This window comes from Chionomys nivalis, chromosome 1 (genome assembly GCF_950005125.1).
Source record: "Chionomys nivalis chromosome 1, mChiNiv1.1, whole genome shotgun sequence".
In the NCBI taxonomy this organism is placed as follows: Eukaryota; Metazoa; Chordata; class Mammalia; order Rodentia; family Cricetidae; genus Chionomys; species Chionomys nivalis.
In genome coordinates, this window is record NC_080086.1 from 205289295 (window position 1) to 205305482 (window position 16188).

Below are 16188 nucleotides of genomic sequence, written 5' to 3' on the forward strand. Positions count from 1 at the left end.
CACATCTGCATTTTCCTAACATTTGAAGTACAGGGGTCTCCATGGATCTGTTGGCCATTCGTGTACCTCATAGAGGAGGTGTAGACAAATTGTTTCACTGGCTTTAAATTGGTTAAGCTTTTGTTGGTGTTTGTTCCTTTGTATGTCTTGGATGTGAGTTCTTCTTCAGGCACATGAACGTGCTAGTATTTTCTTTTTCTAACCATCCTGCCTTACTCTGCTTGGTGGTGTCTCTGAAGCATGCTGGCTCATGGTGATAGAGCTGTGAGTCTTTATTATCCTAACAAAATGTTTTGCCTGATTCAGTCCCAACAACCTGTGTCCTGGCTGTATGTCTGCACTTGGCCTCATCAAACTCAGCAGGCATGCTCTTAACCACCAAGACATCTCTCCTGCCTCTTCCTTCTGCTTCCAGTAGAGGGTTCCAAACCTCATTTTGAAGCAATTATGTGATGTCCAGGAATCGAACTTCTGATCTTTGGAAGAGCAGGCAATGCTCTTAACCACTGAGCCATCTCTCCGACCCGTTTTTCCACTTCTTTAACTAAACCAGGTTTACTCAATGTGGTGTGTGGATCACATCTGCATTCCCCTAACATGTGGAGTACAGGTTTGTCCATGGACCTATTGGCTGTTCATGTACCTGATAGGAGAGGTCAGGATAAATTGTTTCTCTGGCTTTAAATTGGTTACCATTTTGCTGGTGTTTGTAGTCCTCTGATTGTCTTGGATGTGAGTTCTCTTTAAGGCACATGAACATGCCAGTGTTTTCTTCTTCTAGCCATCTTGCCTTACTCTCCTTAGTGTTGTCTCTGAAGCACGATGTCTCATGGTGATAGAGCTGTGAGTCTTTAACATCCTAAAAAAACGTTTGCCCAATTCAGTCACAATAACGTGGGCCCGGGCCTTTGCCCTGACTCTATGACTGCACTTGGCCTCATCAAACTCAGCAGGCAATGCTCTTAAGCACTGAGCCATCTCTCCTGCCTCTTCCTTCTGAAGCCAATAGATGGCACCAAATCTCATTTTGAGAGCAAATCTGTGGTTGCCAGGAATCGAACTTCTGACCTTTAGAAGGGAATCCAGGATTCTTAACCACTGAGCAATCTCTCGAGCGCTTCTTTCTGCATGCAAAAGAGGGCACAAGACCTCAGTGCAGATGGTTGTGAGCCATTATGTGGTTGCTTGAAATTGGATACAGAAGGAAGAAAGAGCACGAAGTGCTCTTAAACACTGAGCCATCTCTCCAACCCGTTTTTCTACTTCTTTACCTAAACCAGATGTACTCAATGATGTGTGGATCACATCTGCATTTTCCTAACATTTGAAGTACAGGGGTCTCCATGGATCTGTTGGCCATTCGTGTACCTCATAGAGGAGGTGTAGACAAATTGTTTCACTCGCTTTAAATTGGTTAAGCTTTTGTTGGTGTTTGTTCCTTTGTATGTCTTGGATGTGAGTTCTTCTTCAGGCACATGAACGTGCTAGTATTTTCTTTTTCTAACCATCCTGCCTTACTCTGCTTGGTGGTGTCTCTGAAGGATGCTGGCTCATGGTGATAGAGCTGTGAGTCTTTATTATCCTAACAAAATGTTTTGCCCGATTCAGTCCCAAAAACCTGTGTCCTGGCTGTATGTCTGCACTTGGCCTCATCAAACTCAGCAGGCATGCTCTTAACCACCAAGACATCTCTCCTGCCTCTTCCTTCTGCTTCCAGTAGAGGGCTCCAAACCTCATTTTGAAGCAATTCTGTGATGTCCAGGAATCGAACTTCTGATCTTTGGAAGAGCAGGCAATGCTCTTAACCACTGAGCCATCTCTCCGACCCGTTTTTCCACTTCTTTAACTAAACCAGGTTTACTCAATGTGGTGTGTGGATCACATCTGCATTCCCCCAACATGTGGAGTACAGGTTTGTCCATGGACCTATTGGCTGTTCATGTACCTCATAGAGGAGGTCAGGATAAATTGTTTCTCTGGCTTTAAATTGCTTAACATTTTGCTGGTGTTTGTAGTCCTTTGATTGTCTTGTATGTGAGTTCACTTTAAGGCACATGAACATGCCAGTGTTTTCTTCTTCTAGCCATCTTGCCTTACTCTCCTTAGTGTTGTCTCTGAAGCACGATGTCTCATGGTGATAGAGCTGTGAGTTTTTAACATCCTAAAAAAACGTTTGTCCAATTCAGTCACAATAACGTGGGCCCTGTCCTCTGACCCGACTCTATGTGTGCACTTGGCCTCATCAAACTCAGCAGCCAATGCTCTTAAGCACTGAGCCATCTCTCCTGCCTCTTCCTTCTGTTGCCAGTAGATGGCACCAAATCTCATTTTGAGAGCAAAACTGTGGTTGCCAGGAATCGAACTTCTGACCTTTAGAAGGGCAGCCAGGATTCTTAACCACTGAGCTATCTCTCGAGCGCTTCTTTCTGCATGCAAAAGAGGGCACAAGACCTCAGTGCAGATGGTTGTGAGCCATTATGTCGTTGCTTGAAATTGGATACAGGAGGAAGAAAGAGCACAAATGCTCTTAAACACTGAGCCATCTCTCCAACCCGTTTTTCTACTTCTTTACCTAAACCAGATGTACTCAATGATATGTGGATCACATCTGCATTTTCCTAATATTTGAAGTACAGGGGTCTCCAGGGATCTGTTGGCCATTCGTGTACCTCATAGAGGAGGTCTAGACAAATTGTTTCACTGGCTTTAAATTGGTTAAGCTTTTGTTGGTGTTTGTTCCTTTGTATGTCTTGGATGTGAGTTCTTCTTCAGGCACATGAACGTGCTAGTATTTTCTTCTTCTAACCATCCTGCCTTACTCTGCTTGGTGGTGTCTCTGAAGCATGCTGGCTCATGGTGATAGAGCTGTGAGTCTTTATTATTTTAACAAAATGTTTTTCCTGATTCAGTCCCAACAACCTGGGTCCTGGCTGTATGTCTGCACTTGGCCTCATCAAACTCAGCAGGCATTCTCTTAACCACCAAGACATCTCTCCTGCCTTTTCCTTCTGCTTCCAGTAGAGGGCACCAAACCTCATTTTGAAGCAATTATGTGATGTCCAGGAATCGAACTTCTGATCTTTGGAAGAGCAGGCAATGCTCTTAACCACTGAGCCATCTCTCCGACCCGTTTTTCAACTTCTTTAACTAAACCAGGTTTAGTCAATGTGGTATGTGGATCACATTCCATTCCCCTAACATGTGGAGTACAGAGGTCTTAATGGACCTATTGGATGTTCATGTACCTCATAGAGGAGGTCTATAAAATTGTTTCTCTGGCTCTAAATTGGTTGAGCTTTTGTTGGTGTTTAGTCCTTTGATTGTCTTGGATGTGAGTTCTCTTTAAGGCACATGAACATGCTAGTATTTGCTTTTCTAACCATCATGCCTTACTCTGCTTTGTGGTGTCTCTGAAACATGCTGGCTCATGGTGATAGAGCTGTTAGTCTTTATTACTCTATCAAAATGTTTTGCCTGATTCAGTCCCAACAACCTGGACCCTGGCTGTATGTCTGCAATTGGCCTCATCAAATGTTGAAATAAGAGCGGTGGGGCTGCATCCCCGCCACCCGGCTGCCCACATGGCTAGCTTATGCCCCTAAATAATTACATGGAAACTGTATTCTTTTAAGCACTGCCTGGCCCATTAGTTCCGGCTTCTTATTGGCTAGCTCTTACATATTGATCTAACCCATTCCTAATATTCTGTGTAGTACCACGAGCTGGCTTACCAGGAAAGATCTTAACCTGCGTCTGCCTGGAGTGGGAGAATCATGGCGACTCCTTTACTCGGCTTCTTTCTCCCAGCATTCTATCTGTTTACTCCACCCACCTAATTTTCTGTCCTATTAAAGGGGCCAAGGCAGTTTCTTCATTACTTAACCAATGAAACAACAGATAGAAAGATGACCCACCTCCATCATTTCCCCTTTTTCTGTTTAAACAAAAAGAAAGGCTTTCACATTAAGATAGTAAGATTACATATAACAAAACAGTTATCAAGCAAGAATTATAGTTACAATATTTATATCTATTTTATCTTTTATCATAACTAAGGAAAACTATAACTATAACTAACCATTCTTCAACTCCATCAAAGACTCCAGAAGGATATAATATTACCTGAGTAAACAAGAAATAAGAAACTTCAAACTTTAGAAATGACAGAGACATCTCGCTGCCTGGACAGTCACCCAAAGTTCTTTTGTCCCGTTGGGGCATCCATCTTCGGCCTACAGACCCATAGTATCCATCTTCGGCCTACAGGCCCATAGTATCCAGCAGACACATTTTCATGAAGCAGGAAATTCCAAAGACAGTTCAGTCATTTTCTGTTGTGTCCTGCAGAATATCTCGCAGACTCTTTCATGAGTCAGGAACCCCGAAGGATCATCTCACCTTTAGGCAAGTTCAGCAGTCCTCTTTCTGCGGGTTCTCTGTGTCCAGTTTATGCAACAGTCCAGGCAAGAGCAGTTTCTTGCCCAAATGGCTATCAAACTCCATAAGGAGCCTCTTCGGTGCCCATCTTCCTCTTGAAGTAGATTGATGCTGCCAGGAGCAGATGTGTCTCATTATCATGAAAAGCCCTAAGTTATTAAAATATTAAATGCCATATTCTGCAGTCTTTGAAAGATATGAAGAATGCCTATCTAGCTGAAATATATCTATGCAGATCTAGAAAATCTAACTAACATGACTAAAAGCTTGACAATTATCGATGATTATCCATTAACAACCTATATACATTACATTTTTAAATGAACTATACAGTCACAATACCTTAATCAAGATTAGAAATATGCATATACATATAACAAAATTGACCTTCAAATCCACACCAAAGCAAATTATTCATATCTATATCATATCCCCCTTTAAATGTAAAAGAACATTTATAAACAATTTTGGGAACATGGGCGCAGTTTTTTCTCTCCAAACTGCTTCCTGCTGAATGGGGGCGCTGTTATTCAGATCTTTCATGGTGTAACCTGTGTGTCAGGGTCATCTCAGTTGGCAGTTGAGTGAAGTAATTTTCTGAAGGTGTTCACAGCAACCTTTCAGGAGGGCGTGGTCTATCATACCATATTGGGATAGACGCAATCCACAGAGTCTCATCCTCTGTGAAAACAAAAGAAGACCTTCTCCAAAGCATCATATCCTTAGACCCATATTCTGAAATCATAATACCCTTATGTCCATTCTGGTTTAGCTTGGCAGCCCATATAATGAAATGTCTCTCTGTACTTAGCTCCTGTACAGTCAAAAATTTTAAAGAAAACACAATAATACAAAGTATCCAGACTCTCTGTGAATTTTCCATTTTTACGTGGCTTATTTTTCTTTATTTCTTTTAATCTATAACTATCTGTACTCTGTCTCTTTAAAGACTTTACCCTTTTTTTAAGACATTAACTTTATTCTTTATATATATATTTTTCTCTCTCTCAAGCCTACGTACATTCATCCAACAGTGTCTGAATCAGTTCTATTGTGAATCTGTAATTTTTTTACTATCCAGGAGCATTTTTTAAAAATGTTAAGCGCTTCTTAAAAACGTAAGTTGCAACATTTAGAGGTATTATGGTACTGCCTGTGTCCTGCCCAGTCTAAACCTTAACTGCGCTGTTATTATGGTAATTATGGTAGTTCCTGCCTGAGACCAGCAGAGTTCCTCATGGCAGAGCTGAGCTGCTCCTGCATAAGAAACATTTGGTGCCCCTGAGTCACACACAGTTCCAGGCACACAGCAGTCCACATTGCCATCAAGCAAGCCGTAGCACTTTACTCCAAATGCTCCCTTCAAAAGCTCTGTCTCCTACAGGAGCCAGACAGAGATCGTAATGGCGGCACACCCCAGAAAGCCGGCATTTTAAAACAGCCAGTTTTTTCCTGTTGCTGAGTCAGGTCAATTTCTTTGCCGCACGCAACCCACAAACAGCAAAAAGCTGTCTTAAATTCTCTCTGTGTCCTTTTTAAGACCTCTCAGGTTTTATGTGGAGTTCATTACCACGTTGGGTGCCACTCTGTTGAAATAAGAGCGGCGAGGCTGCATCCCCGCCACCCGGCTGCCCACATGGCTAGCTTATGCCCCTAAATAATTACATGGAAACTGTATTCTTTTAAACACTGCCTGGCCCATTAGTTCCGGCCTCTTATTGGCTAGCTCTTACATATTGATCTAACCCATTCCTAATATTCTGTGTAGTACCACGAGCTGGCTTACCAGGAAAGATCTTAACCTGTGTCTGTCTGGAGTGGGAGAATCATGGCGACTCCTTTACTCGGCTTCTTTCTCCCAGCATTCTGTCTGTTTACTCCACCCACCTAATTTTCTGTCCTATTAAAGGGGCCAAGGCAGTTTCTTTATTACTTAACCAATGAAACAACAGATAGAAAGATGACCCACCTCCATCAATCAAACTCAGCAGGCATGCTCTTAACCACCAAGACATCTCTCCTGCCTCTTCCTTCTGCTTCCAGTAGAGGGCACCAAACCTCATTTTGAAGCAATTATGTGATGTCCAGGAATCGATCTTCTGAACTTTGGAAGAGCAGGCAATGCTCTTAACCACTGAGCCATCTCTCCGACCCGTTTTTCAACATCTTTAACTAAACCAGGTTTACTCAATGTGGTATGTGGATCACATCTGCATTCCCCTAACATGTGGAGTACAGGGGTCTCCATGGACCTATTGGCTGTTCATGTACCTGATAGAGGAGGTCAGGATAAATTTTTTCTCTGGCTTTAAATTGGTTAACATTTTGCTGGTGTTTGTAGTCCTTTGATTGTCTTGGCTGTGAGTTCTCTTTAAGGCACATGAACATGCCAGTGTTTTCTTCTTCTAGCCATCTTGCCTTACTCCCCTAAGTGTTGTCTCTGAAGCACGATGTCTCATGGTGATAGAGCTGTGAGTCTTTAACATCCTAAAAAAACGTTTGCCCAATTCAGTCACAATAACGTGGGCCCTGGCCTTTGCCCTGACTCTATGTCTGCACATGGCCTCATCAAACTCAGCAGCCAATGCTCTTAAGCACTGAGCCATCTCTTCTGCCTCTTCCTTCTGTTGCCAGTAGATGGCACCAAATCTCATTTTGAGAGCAAAACTGTGGTTGCCAGGAATCGAACTTCTGACCTTTAGAAGGGCAGCCAGGATTCTTAACCACTAAACTGTCTCTCGAGCGCTTCTTTCTGCATGCAAAAGAGGGCACAAGACCTCAGTGCAGATGGTTGTGAGCCATTATGTGGTTAATTGAAATTGGATACAGGAGGATGAAAGAGCACGAAATGATCTTAAACACTGAGCCATCTCTCCAAACCGTTTTTCTACTTCTTTACCTAAACCAGATGTACTCAATGATGTGTGGATCACATCTGCATTTTCCTAACCTTTGAAGTACAGGGGTCTCCATGGATCTATTGGCCATTCGTGTACCTCATAGAGGAGGTGTAGAAAAATTGTTTCACTGGCTTTAAATTGGTTAAGCTTTTGTTGGTGTTTGTTCCTTTGTATGTCTTGGATGTGAGTTCTTCTTCTGGCACATGAACATGCTAGTATTTCCTTCTTCTAACCATCCTGCCTTACTCTGCTTGGTGGTGTCTCTGAAGCATGCTGGCTCATGGTGATAGAGCTGTGAGTCTTTATTATCCTAACAAAATGTTTTGCCTGATTCAGTCCCAACAACCTGGGCCCTGGCCTCATCAAACTCAGCAGGCATGCTCTTAACCAACAAGACACCTCTCCTGCCTCTTTTTGCTTCCAGTAGAGGGCACCAAACCTCAGTTTGAAGCAATTCTGTGATGTCCAGGAATAGAACTTCTGATCTTTGGAAGAGCACGCAATGCTCTTAACTACTGAGCCAACTCTCCGACCCGTTTTTCAACTTCTTTAACTAAACCAGGTTTACTCAGTGTGGTGTGTGGATCACATCTGCATTCCCCTAACATGTGGAGTAGAGGGGTCTCCATGGACCTATTGGCTGTTCATGTACTTCATAGAGGAGGTCAGGATAAATTGTTTCCCTGGCTTTAAGTTGGTTAATATTTTGCTGGTGTTTGTAGTCCTTTGATTGTCTTGGATGTGAGTTCTCTTTAAGGCACATGAACATGCCAGTGTTTTCTTCTTCTAGCCATCTTGCCTTACTCTCTTTAGTGTTGTCTCTGAAGCACGATGTCTCATGGTGAGAGACTTGTGAGTCTTTAACATCCAAAAAAACGTTTGCCTAATTCAGTCAAAATAACGTGGGCCCTGGCCTTTGCCCTGACTCTATGTCTGCATTTGGCCTCATCAAAAACAGCAGGCAATGCTCTTAAGCACTGAGCCATCTCTCCTGCCGCTTCCTTCTGTTGCCAGTAGATGGCACCTAATCTCATTTTGAGAGCAAAACTGTGGTTGCCAGGAATCGAACTTCTGACCTTTGGAAGGTCAGCCAGGATTCTTAACCACTGAGCTATCTCTCGAGCGCTTCTTTCTGCATGCAAAAGAGGGCACAAGACCTCAGTGCAGATGGTTGTGAGCCATTATGTGGTTTCTTGATATTGGATACAGGAGGATGAAAGAGCACGAAATGCTCTTAAACACCGAGACATCCTTCCAACCCGTTTTTCTACTTCTTTACCTAAACCAGATGTACTCAATGATGTGTGGATCACATCTGCATTTTCCTAACCTTTGAAGTACAGGGGTCTCCATGGATCTGTTGGCCATTCGTGTACCTCATAGAGGAGGTCTAGACAAATTATTTCACTGGCTTTAAATTGGTTAAGCTTTTGTTGGTGTTTGTTCCTTTGTATGTCTTGGATGTGAGTTCTTCTTCAGGCACATGAACATGCTAGTATTTTCTTCTTCTAACCATCTTGCCTTGCTCTGCCTGTTGGTGTCTCTGAAGCATGCTGGCTCATGGTGATAGAGCTGTGAGTCTTTATTACTCTAACAAAATGTTTTGCCTGATTCAGTCCCAACAACCTGGGCCCTGGCTGTATGTCTGCACTTGGCCTCATCAAACTCAGCAGGCATGCTCTTAACCACCAAGACATCTCTCCTGCCTCTTCCTTCTGCTTCCAGTAGAGGGCACCTGACATCATTTTGAAGCAATTATGTGATGTCCAGGAATCGAACTTCTGATCTTTGGAAGAGAAGGCAATGCTCTTAACCACTGAGCCATCTCTCCGACCCGTTTTTCAACTTCTTTAACTAAACCAGGTTTACTCAATGTGGTGTGTGGATCACATCTGCATTCCCCTAACATGTGGAATACAGGGGTCTCCATGGACCTATTGGCTGTTCATGTACCTCATAGAGGTGGTCAGGATAAATTGTTTCTCTGGCTTTAAATTGGTTAACCTTTTGCTGGTGTTTGTAGTCCTTTGATTGTCTTGGATGTGAGTTCTCTTTAAGGCACATGAACATATCAGTGTTTTCTTCTTCTTGCCATCTTGCCTTACTCTCCTTAGTGTTGTCTCTGAAGCACTATGGCTCATGGTGATAGAGCTGTGAGTCTTTAACATCCTAAAAATCGTTTTCCTAATTCAGTCACAATAACGTGGGCCCTGGCCTTTCCCCTGACTCTATGTCTGCACTTGGCCTCATCAAACTCAGAAGGCAATGCTCTTAAGCACTGAGCCATCTCTCCTGCCTCTTCCTTCTGTTGCCAGTAGATGGTACCAAATCTCATTTTGAGAGCAAAACTGGGGTTGCCAGGAATCAAACTTCTGACATTTAAATGGGCAGCCAGTATTCTTAACCACTGAGCTATATCTCGAGCGCTTCTTTCTGCATCCAAAACACGGCACAAGACCTCAGTGCAGATGGTTGTGAACCATTATGTGGTTGCTTGAAATTGAATACAGGAAGATGAATGAGCACGAAATGCTCTTAAACACTGTGCCATCTCTCCAACCCGTTTTTCTACTTCTTTACCTAAACCAGATGTACTCAATGATGTGTGGATCACAAATATATTTTCCCAACATTTGAAGTACAGGGGTCTCCATGGATCTGTTGGCCATTCGTGTACCTCATAGAGGAGGTCTAGACAAATTGTTTCACTGGCTTTAAATTGGTTAAGCTTTTGTTGGTGTTTGTTCCTTTGTATGTCTTGGATGTGAGTTCTTCTTCAAGCACATGATCATGCTAGTATTTTCTTCTTCTAACCATCTTGACTTACTCTACTTGGTGGTCTCTCTGAAGCATGCTGGCTCATGGTGATAGAGCTGTGAGGCTTTATTATCGTAACATAATGTTTGCCTGATTCAGTCCCAACAGCCTGGGCCCTGGCTGTATGTCTGCACTTGGCCTCATCAAACTCAGCAGGCATGCTCTTAACCACCAAGACATCTCTCCTGCCTCTTCCTTCTGCTTCCAGTAGAGGGCACCAAACCTCATTTTGAAGCAATTATGTGATGTCCAGGAATCGAACTTCTGATCTTTGGAAGAGCAGGCAATGCTCTTAACCACTGAGCCATCTCTCCGACCCGATTTTCAACTTCTTTAACTAAACCAGGTTTACTCGATGTGGTGTGTGGATCACATCTGCATTCCACTAACATGTGGAGTACAGGTGTCTCCATGGACCTATTGGCTGTTCATGTACCTGATAGAGGAGGTCAGGATAAATTGTTTGTCTGGCTTTAAATTGGTTAATATTTTGCTGGTGTTTGTAGTCCTTTGATTGTCTTGGATGTGAGTTCTCTTTAAGGCACATGAACATGCCAGTGTTTTCTTCTTCTAGCCATCTTGCCTTACTCTCCTTAGTGTTGTCTCTGAAGCACGATGTCTCATGGTGATATAGCTGTGAGTCTTTAACATCCTAAAAAAACCTTTGCCCAATTCAGTCACAATAATGTGGGCACGGGCCTTTGCCCTGACTCTATGTCTGCAATTGGCCTCATCAAACTCAGCAGCCAATGCTCTTAAGCAATGAGCCATCTCTCCTGCCTCTTCCTTCTGTTGCCAGTAGATGGCACCAAATCTCATTTTTGAGAACCAAACTGTGGTTGCCAGGAATCGAACTTCTGACCTTTACAAGGGCAGCCAGGATTCTTAACCACTGAGCTATCTCTCGAGCGCTTCTTTTGCATCCAAAAGAGGGCACAAGACCTCAGTGCAGATGGTTGTGAGCAATTATGTGGTTGCTTGAAATTGAATACAGGAAGATGAAAGAGCACAAAACGCTCTTAAACACTGTGCCATCTCTCCAAATCGTTTTTCTACTTCTTTACCTAAACCAGATATACTCAATGATGTGTGGATCACATCTGCATTTTCCTAACATTTGAAGTACAGGGGTCTCCATGGATCTGTTGGACATTCGTGTACCTCATAGCGGAGGTGTAGACAAATTGTTTCACTGGCTTTAAATTTGTTAAGCTTTGGTTGGTGTTTGTTCCTTTGTATGTCTTGGGTGTGAGTTCTTCAGGCACATGAACATGCTAGTATTTTCTTCTTCTAACCATCCTGCCTTACTCTGCTTTGTGGTGTCACTGAAGCATGCTGGCTCATGGTGATAGAGCTGTGAGTCTTTATTATCCTAACAAAATATTTTGCCTGATTCAGTCCCAACAACCTGGGCCCTGGCTGTATGTCTTCTCTTGGCCTCATCAAACTCAGCAGGCATGCTCTTAACCACCAAGACATCTCTCCTGCCTCTTCCTTCTGCTTCCAGTAGAGGGCACCTGACATCATTTTGAAGCAATTATGTGATGTCCAGGAATCGAACTTCTGATCTTTGGAAGAGAAGGCAATGCTCTTAACCACTGAGCCATCTCTCCGACCCGTTTTTCAACTTCTTTAACTAAACCAGGTTTACTCAATGTGGTGTGTGGATCACATCTGCATTCCCCTAACATGTGGAATACAGGGGTCTCCATGGACCTATTGGCTGTTCATGTACCTGATAGAGGTGGTCAGGATAAATTGTTTCTCTGGCTTTAAATTGGTTAACATTTTGCTGGTGTTTGTAGTCCTTTGATTGTCTTGGATGTGAGTTCTCTTTAAGGCACATGAACATGCCAGTGTTTTCTTCTTCTAGCCATCTTGCCTTACTCTCCTTAGTGTTGTCTCTGAAGCACGATGTCTCATGGTGATAGAGCTGTGAGTCTTTAACATCCTAAAAAAACGTTTGCCCAATTCAGTCACAAAAACGTGGGCCCTGGCCTTTGCCCTGACTCTATGTCTGCACTTGGCTTCATCCAACTCAGCAGCCAATGCTCTTAAGCACTGAGCCATATCTCCTGCCTCTTCCTTCTGTTGCCAGTAAATGGCCCCAAATCTCATTTTGAGAGCAAAACTGTGGTTGCCAGGAATCGAACTTCTGACCTTTAGAAGGGCAGCCAGGATTCTTAACCACTGAGCTATCTCTCGAGCGCTTCTTTCTGCATGCAAAAGATGGCACAAGACTTCAGTGCAGATGGTTGTGAGCCATTATGTGGTGCTTGAAATTGGATACAGGAGGAAGAAAGAGCACGAAATGCTCTTAAACACTCAGCCATCTCTCCAACCCGTTTTTCTACTTCTTTACCTAAACCAGATGTACTCAATGATGTGTGGATCACATCTGCATTTTCCTAACATTTGAAGTACAGTGGTCTCTATGGATCTGTTGGCCATTCGTGTACCTCATAGAGGAGGTGTAGACAAATTGTTTCACTGGCTTTAAATTGGTAAAGCTTTTGTTGGTGTTTGTTCCTTTGTATGTCTTGGATGTGAGTTCTTCTTCAGGCACATGAACATGCTAGTATTTTCTTCTTCTAACCATCCTGCCTTACTCTGCTTGGTGATGTCTCTAGAGCTTGATGGCTCGTGGTGATAGAGCTGTGAGTCTTTATTATCCTAACAAAATGTTTTGCCTGATTCAGTCCCAACAACCTGGGCCCTGGCTGTATGTCTGCACTTGGCCTCATCAAACTCAGCAGGCATGCTCTTAACCACCAAGACATCTCTCCTGCCTCTTCCTTCTGCTTCCAGTAGAGGGCACCAAACCTCATTTTGAAGGAATTATGTGATGTACAGGAATCAAACTTCTGATCTTTGGAAGAGCAGGCAATGCTCTTAACCACTGAGCCATCTCTGCGACGCGTTTTTCAACTTCTTTAACTAAACCAGTTTTACTCAATGTGGTTTGTGGATCACATCTGCTTTCCCCTAACATGTGGAGTACAGGGGTCTCCATGGACCTATTGGCTGTTTATGTACCTGATAGAGGAGATCATGATAAATTGTTTCTCTGGCTTTAAATTGGTTAACATTTTGCTGGTGTTTGTAGTCCTTTGATTGTCTTGGATGTGAGTTCTCTTTAAGGCACATGAACATATCAGTGTTTTCTTCTTCTTGCCATCTTGCCTTACTCTCCTTAGTGTTGTCTCTGAAGCACTATGGCTCATGGTGATAGAGCTGTGAGTCTTTAACATCCTAAAAATCGTTTTCCTAATTCAGTCACAATAACGTGGTCCCTGGCCTTTCCCCTGACTCTATGTCTGCACTTGGCCTCATCAAACTCAGCAGGCAATGTTCTTAAGCACTGAGCCATCTCTCCTGCCTCTTCCTTCTGTTGCCAGTAGATGGTACCAAATCTCATTTTGAGAGCAAAACTGGGGTTGCCAGGAATCAAACTTCTGACATTTAAATGGGCAGCCAGTATTCTTAACCACTCAGCTATATCTCGAGCGCTTCTTTCTGCATCCAAAACACGGCACAAGACCTCAGTGCAGATGGTTGTGAACCATTATGTGGTTGCTTGAAATTGAATACAGGAAGATGAATGAGCACAAAATGTTCTTAAACACTGTGCCATCTCTCCAACCCGTTTTTCTACTTCTTTACCTAAACCAGATGTACTCAATGATGTGTGGATCACAAATATATTTTCCCAACATTTGAAGTACAGGGGTCTCCATGGATCTGTTGGCCATTCGTGTACCTCATAGAGGAGGTCTAGACAAATTGTTTCACTGGCTTTAAATTGGTTAAGCTTTTGTTGGTGTTTGTTCCTTTGTATGTCTTGGATGTGAGTTCTTCTTCAGGCACATGAACGTGCTAGTATTTTCTTCTTCTAACCATCTTGACTTACTCTGCTTGGTGGTCTCTCTGAAGCATGCTGGCTCATGGTGATAGAGCTGTGAGGCTTTATTATCGTAACATAATATTTGCCTGATTCAGTCCCAACAGCCTGGGCCCTGTCTGTATGTCTGCACTTGGCCTCATCAAACTCAGCAGGCATGCTCTTAACCACCAAGACATGTCTCCTGCCTCTTCCTTCTGCTTCCAGTAGAGGGCACCAAACCTCATTTTGAAGCAATTATGTGATGTCCAGGAATCGAACTTCTGATCTTTGGAAGAGCAGGCAATGCTCTTAACCACTGAGCCATCTCTCCGACCCGATTTTCAACTTCTTTAACTAAACCAGGTTTACTCGATGTGGTGTGTGGATCACATCTGCATTCCACTAACATGTGTAGTACAGGTGTCTCCATGGACCTATTGGCTGTTCATGTACCTGATAGAGGAGGTCAGGATAAATTGTTTGTCTGGCTTTAAATTGGTTAACATTTTGCTGGTGTTTGTAGTCCTTTGATTGTCTTGTATGTGAGTTCTCTTTAAGGCACATGAACATGCCAGTGTTATCTTCTTCTAGCCATCTTGCCTTACTCTCCTTAGTGTTGTCTCTGAAGCACGATGTCTCATGGTGATAGAGCTGTGAGTCTTTAACATCCTAAAAAAACCTTTGCCCAATTCAGTCACAATAATGTGCGCCCTGGCCTTTGCCCTGACTCTATGTCTGCAATTGGCCTCATCAAACTCAGCAGCCAATGCTCTTAAGCAATGAGCCATCTCTCCTGCCTCTTCCTTCTGTTGCCAGTAGATGGCACCAAATCTCATTTTTGAGAGCAAAACTGTGGTTGCCAGGAATCGAACTTCTGACCTTTACAAGGGCAGCCAGGATTCTTAACCACTGAGCTATCTCTCGAGCGCTTCTTTTGCATCCAAAAGAGGGCACAAGACCTCAGTGCAGATGGTTGTGAGAAATTATGTGGTTGCTTGAAATTGAATCAGGAAGATGAAAGAGCACAAAATGCTCTTAAACACTGTGCCATCTCTCCAAATCGTTTTTCTACTTCTTTACCTAAACCAGATATACTCAATGATGTGTGGATCACATCTGCATTTTCCTAACATTTGAAGTACAGGGGTCTCCATGGATCTGTTGGCCATTCGTGTACCTCATAGCGGAGGTGTAGACAAATTGTTTCACTGGCTTTAAATTTGTTAAGCTTTGGTTGGTGTTTGTTCCTTTGTATGTCTTGGGTGTGAGTTCTTCAGGCACATGAACATGCTAGTATTTTCTTCTTCTAACCATCCTGCCTTACTCTGCTTTGTGGTGTCACTGAAGCATGCTGGCTCATGGTGATAGAGCTGTGAGTCTTTATTATCCTAACAAAATGTTTTGCCTGATTCAGTCCCAACAACCTGGGCCCTGGCTGTATGTCTTCACTTGGCCTCATCAAACTCAGCAGGCATGCTCTTAACCACCAAGACATCTCTCCTGCCTCTTCCTTCTGCTTCCAGTAGAGGGCACCAAACCTCATTTTGAAGCAATTATGTGATGTCCAGTAATCGAACTTCTGATCTTTGGAAGAGCAGGCAATGCTCTTAACCACTGAGCCATCTCTCCGACCCGTTTTTCAACTTCTTTAACTAAACCAGGTATACACAATGTGGTGTGTGGATCACATCTGCATTCCCCTAACATGTGGAGTACAGGCGTCTCCATGGACATATAGGCTGTTCATGTACCTCATAGAGGAGGTCAGGATAAATTGTTTCTCTGGCTTTAAATTGGTTAACATTTTGCTGGTGTTTGTAGTCCTTTGATTGTCTTGGATGTGAGTTCTCTTTAAAGCACATGAACATGCCAGTGTTTTCTTCTTCTAGCCATCTTGCCTTACTCTCCTTAGTGTTGTCTCTGAAGCACGATGTCTCATGGTGATAGAGCTGTGAGTCTTTAACATCCTAAAAAAACGTTTGCCCAATTCAGTCACAATAACCTGGGCCCTGGCCTTTGCCCTGACTCTATGTCTGCACTTGGCCTCATCAAACTCAGCAGTCAATGCTCTTAAGCACTGAGCCATCTCTCTGCCTCTTCCTTCTGTTACCAGTAGATGGCACCAAATCTCATTTTGAGAGCAAAACTGTG